Here is a 6574-nt window from a genome sequence, read left to right as displayed (position 1 = left end):
TTTAATATTCACTTAATTGGGAATAATGCTACTAAAGTAACTAAACTGTTAGCATTCTGATCCCAATGCAGTCTCACCAAGAACAGAGAAAACAAGGGTACCCTCAAAAAAAGAAAGAACATCTACTGAAGGCCTGTGCCAGTTTCTGATTCAGGTGAGCAATGTTATATATATAAAATATTAGCTTACTTGTTGTATTTGAATTTCTCTCATTTCAATACTAGTGAAGATAATAGCAAAATTCAAATACTATCTGCTACAACATCATGCTGATTTTCATTTAATATGGCAAAAGGGTTCCCAGCATGGAAATATCAAATGACTTTAAAAACATATGACTAAAAATGGTCTTCTATTTGTAGCCATTATATTTGATTTTAATTTCTTAATACTGACACTAAAGTCTAAATAATTAAAGTCAATCCATGATTCTACTACAAAAAAAATTCTTTTTAAATGTTCATGCTTGAATAAAAGGAACCTTCAATAAAAATACTTGAACTTTAGGTTATTGTATTATATAAAATAAATTAATTAAATTATATTTTCACAATTAAATTTACAATCTATATTAAATTATAGTTTCACAAATATTACAAAATTATACAGTTTTAAAGCATATTAATCACATAAAGAAAAGATTGCATTATTTAATAATTTAAAAGTAGTAATAGTCTGTAGAAGTTAAATTTCTTAATCTGTATTATACAATGAATCCCAAAATCTTCCCAAACTCCCATCATTTTCTAATTTATAAAGAGCACTGTTTTGCTTTTACTAAGTTTACAGATGTTAAATTGGTTGAGAGAACTCAGGAGACTAAAATAAGGCAGCAAAACTTAAAAAATACTTAGACAAAAACTCTGTTAAAGCTGCTAAGCAATTCAGATATCTAATCTAATAACAAACATGGTAATTGACCATACCTTTGCTACACCTCCCATTGGCTAATCAGCATGATATGCAAATTAACCTCCAACAAAGATAGCGGCTAATTTGCATACTTCAGGCATGGTGGGACAGCGCCATCCCGCCTGCCCCGCCGCCATCCAGGCCTGCTATCTGCGACTCGGGGCGGCAGGCATCCCGTGTGCGACTCGACCCGGGGCTGGCGGGCGGGACCGCGGCAATCGGGCACCCACCTCGCCCTCTTCCAGCCCTCCCGTGGGGGACCCGGGGCTGGTGGGTGGGACCGTGGTGATCTGCCACCCACCCCACCTCCATCAGGCCCTCCAGCGTTTGACCCAGGCGGCCCGGGATAGCGTGGCTCCTCTGTCACCCCAGCTTCCTCATCACAGCTGTGGAAACTGACAGCAGGAAGGAGGAAGTCCCACCCCCACAGAATCATCCAGAATCAGCCGTTAGTCACACAGCTCTCAGTGGCCGACAGGCAGGACTCTCATTCACCTGCATCTCAGACCATGTCAGTAGAGAGGTAGAACTATGTCCAAAGAAAAACGGTTGATACAAAGTACCTCTGCAGCCGAAAGATGCCGGCATTACCGACAGAAAATGTCTGCAGAGCAACGTGAGTCTGATCTCGAAAGAAGGTGGCTCCTGCAACAGAATGTATCTGAAGACCAGCTACTGGAAAAACGTCGCTCTGAAGCCAAAAAACAGAGGCGTCTTTGACAGAAAATGTCTAAAGACAAACGTGCCTTTGAAGTTGAAAGAAGGCGGTGGCGACGACAGAACATGTCTAGAGAACAGTTGTTATGGGTTTACTCAGCGAGATAGACCACCAGCTCAGAATTTAAATTTAGGAGCCTTTATTAAGCTGGCCAGCTGACTATAGTTACAGCACCCTGCTGAAGCAGAGGCTGAACTGCAGTGCTGACTACAAGAGTTACATTTTATTATTAAATTTTGTGAAGGCCCAGAGAAAATGTGTCTTTCAAATTCTGGGCCCCCAATATGGAGGAAACTCTCTTTATTTATACTTTTTCCAGTCCTTTGTCTCCCAAATTTGGAATGAGACTTCCGGGCCTTCTGAGAAAGAAGGCCTGCATGCTGGGAAGGGGCCATGAGACCATATCTCAATGCCTGGCCTGATGTCAGTACCTTCCTATCTATGTGTTTTAGGAACAGACAGCACAGCATGACCCATCTGGCCAAAGCGCCAGATATGCAGCCGAGCACACAGTCATCAACAAGTACTACCAATACTGGTAGGAACTGCCTTCTCAGCGAAAATGGAGTACATGAGGATGCTTTTCTCAAACATAGTTGTGGTGGAATGACTGTTCGATGTAAATTTTGCCTATCACTCAATTTCTCGGATGAAAAACCATCCGATGGGAAATTTAATCGATGTTAGCTGCTCAGAAAGACTCATGATCAACATCAACAACCTCATGCATGAAATCAATGAATTAACAAAATCATACAAGATGATACATGAGGTAGAAAAAGAAGCCCAATCTGAAGGAGCAGCAAAAGGTATTGCTCCCACAGAGGTAACAATGGCAATTAAATACAATCGCAACAGTGACCCAGGTAGATATAATTCTCCCCGTGTAACCGAAGTTGCTGTCATATTCAGAAACGAAGATGGAGAATCTCCTTTTGAAAGGGACTTGCTCATTCATTGTAAACCAGATCCTAATAATCCAAGTGCCACTAAAATGAAACAAATCAGTATTCTGTTTCCTACATTAGATGCAATGACATATCCTATTCTTTTTCCACATGGTGAAAAAGGCTGGGGAACAGATATTGCATTAAGACTCAGAGACAACAGTGTAGTCGACAATAATACTAGACAAAATGTAAGGACACGAGTCACCCAAATGCAGTATTATGGATTTCATCTCTCTGTGAGGGACACGTTAAATCCTATTTTAAATGCAGGAAAATTAACAGTTTATTGTGGATTCGTATTCAAAAATGGAGGACAATCAGATAAATTTCACCAAAGCAAACCAATCTAAGTTGAAAGTTGAAAAATATAGTCGTTTGATGGATTATCTGAAATCTAGATCTGAAAAGGACAATGTGCTGATTGGTAAAATGATAATACTTCCATCATCTTTTGAGGGCAGTCCCAGAAATATGCAGCAGCGATATCAGGATGCTATGGCAATTATAACGAAGTATGGCAAGCCCGATTTATTCATAACCATGACATGCAACTCCAAATGGGCAGATATTACAAACAATTTACAACGCTGGCAAAAAGTTGGAAACAGACCTGACTTGGTAGCCAGAGTTGTTAATATTAAGCTGAATGCTCTTTTAAATGATATATGTAAATTCCATTTATTTGGCAAAGTAATAGCTAAGATTCATGGCACTGAATTTCAGAAACGCGGACTGCCTCACGCTCACATATTATTGGTATTAGATAATGAGTCCAAATTACGTTCAGAAGATGACCTTGACCGTATAGTTAAGGCAGAAATTCCAGATGAGAACCAGTGTCCTCAACTTTTTCAAATTGTAAAATCAAATATGGTACATGGACCATGTGGAATGCAAAATCCAAGTAGTCCATGTATGGAAAATGGAAAATGTTCAAAGGGATATCCAGAAGAATTTCAAAATGCGAGAATTGGAAATATTGATGGATATCCCAAATACAAACGAAGATCTGATAGCACCATTTCTATTGGAAATAAAATAGTCGATAATACTTGGATTGTCCCTTATAACCCGTATTTGTGCCTCAAGTATAACTGTCATATAAATATTGAAGTCTGTGCATCAATTAGAAGTGTCAAATATCTATTTAAATACATCTATAAAGGGCACGACTGTGCAAATATTCAAATTCCTGATAAAAATATTATCAATCATGACGAAGTACAGGACTTCATTGACTCCAGGTGTGTGAGCACTCCTGAGGCTGTTAGGAGACTTTTTGGAATGCGAATGCATGACCAATCTCATGCAATCACAAGATTAGCTATTCATTTGCCAAATGATCAGAATTTATATTTTCATGCAGATGATTTTGCTGAAGTTTTAGATAGGGCTAAAAGGCATAACTCGACTTTGTTGGCTTGGTTCTTATTGAATAGAGAAGACTCTGATGCACATAATTATTATTATTGGGAGATTCCACAGCATTATGTGTTTAATAATTCTTTGTGGACAAAACGCTGAAAGGGTGGGAATAAAGTATTAGGTAGACTGTTCACTGTGAGCTTTAGAGAACCAGAACGATATTACCTTAGACTTTTGCTTCTGCATGTAAAAGGTGAGGTAAGTTTTGAGGATCTGTGAATTGTAGGAGGTGTAACTTATGATACATTTCTTGAAGCTGCTAAACACCGGGGATTATTACTTGATGACACTATCTGGAAAGATACGATTGACGATGCAATCATCCTTAATATGCCCAAACAACTACGTCAACTTTTTGCATATATATGTGTGTTTGGATATCCTTCTGCTGCAGACAAATTATGGGATGAGAATAAATCTCATTTTATTGAAGATTTCTGTTGGAAATTACACCGAAGAGAAGGTACCTGTGTAAACTGTGAAACGCATGCCCTTAATGAAATTCAGGAGGTATTCACATTGCATGGAATGAAATGTTCACATTTCAAACTTCCGGACTATCCTTTATTAACGAATGCAAATACATGTGATCAATTCTACGGGCAACAAAGGGCAGAGGTTTTGATAAATTCTCTGAATGATGAACAGTTGGCAGCCTTTCATACTATAACTTCAGACATCGAAGATCAAACTGTACACCCCAAATGCTTTTTCTTGGATGGTCCAGGTCAGGGGTCCTCAAACTACGGCCCACGGGCCACATGCAAATACAAATATTATATTTGTTCCCGTTTTGTTTTTTTACTTCAAAATAAGATATGTGCAGTGTGCATAGGAATCTGTTCATAGTTTTTTTTAAACTATAGTCCGGCCCTCCGACGGTCTGAGGGACAGTGAACTGGCCCCCTGTTTAAAAAGTTTGAGGACCCCTGGTCCAGGTGATAGTGGAACAACATACCTGCATAAAGTTTCAACACATTATATTAGAGGTCGTGGTGGTACTGTTTTACCCACAGTGTCTACAGGAATTGCTGCAAATTTACTTCTTGGTGGAAGAACCTTCTATTCCCAATATAAATTACCAATTCCATTAAATGAAACTTCAATTTCTAGACTCGATATAAAGAGCGAAGTTGCTAAAATCATTAAAAAGACCCAACTTCTTATTATTGATGAATGTACCATGGCATCCAGTCATGCTATAAACGCCATAGATAGATTACTAAGAGAAATTATGAATTTGAGTGTTGCATTTGGTGGGAAAGTTCTCCTTCTCGGAGGGGATTTTCGACAATGTCTCAGTATTGTACCGCATGCTATGCGATCGGCCATAGTACAAACGAGTTTAAAGTACTGCAATGTGTGGGGATGTTTCAGAAAGTTGTCTCTTAAAACAAATATGAGATCAGAGGATTCTGCTTATAGTGAATGGTTAGTAAAACTTGGGGATGGCAAACTTGATAGCAGTTTTCATTTAGGAACAGATATTATTGAAATCCTCCATGAAATGATTTGTAATGGATCTATTATTGCAGCCACCTTTGGAAATAGTATATCTATAGATAATATCAAAAATATATCTAAACGTGCAACTCTTTGTCCAAAAAATGAGCATGTTCAAAACTTAAATGAAGAAATTTTGGATATACTTGATGGGGAGTTTCACACATATTTGAGTGATGATTCCATTGACTCAACAGATGATGCCGAAAAGGAAAATTTTCCCATTGAATTTCTTAATAATATTACTCCTTCGGGAACGCGGTGTCATAAATTAAAATTGAAAGTGGGTGCAATCATCATGCTATTGAGAAATCTCAATAGTAAATGGGGTCTTTGTAATGGTACCAGATTTATTATCAAAAGATTACTACCTAACATTATCGAAGCTGAAGTATTAACTGGATCTGCAGAGGGAGAGGTTGTTCTGATTCCAAGAATTGATTTGTCTCCATCTGACACTGGTCTCCCATTTAAATTAATTCGACGACAGTTTCCCGTGATGCCAGCATTTGCAATGACTATTAATAAATCACAAGGACAAACTCTAGACAGAGTAGGAATATTCCTACCTGAACCCATTTTTGCACATGGTCAGTTATATGTTGCTTTCTCTCGAGTTCGAAGAGTGTGTGATGTTAAAGTTAAAGTTGTAAATACTTTATCCCAAGGGAAATTAGTCAAGCACACTGAAAGTGGTTTTACTCTTAATGTGGTATACACGGAGATATTAGAATAAGTGTAATCACTTTATCAATCATTATTTGTACCAGTGTTGTTTTTATATCATGAGTTTGTTGTTGTTACATCATTTTATTATTGTTTATTTAGTAATAAAATTATGTATTATTTTCATATACATTGTACTCATTTCCTTTTATCTCTCACACTTTTATTATAGAGAAAGGGCAAACAGCAATATTAAAATATTTCTTCTAATTAATTCCCTTTCAATGTGCACAAATTTCATGCACCGGGCCACTAGTAAGATGATATCTGTTAAAACTATTATCTATTTTTAAAATTGCAAGACACTTCAATTTGTTATGAATAGTCCAAATAGTTTCTA

Source organism: Myotis nattereri (genome assembly GCF_964212035.1).
Source record: "Myotis nattereri genome assembly, chromosome: 1".
In the NCBI taxonomy this organism is placed as follows: Eukaryota; Metazoa; Chordata; class Mammalia; order Chiroptera; family Vespertilionidae; genus Myotis; species Myotis nattereri.
The sequence above is the reverse complement of the archived record's forward strand: the minus strand, read 5'-3'. Positions refer to the sequence as shown.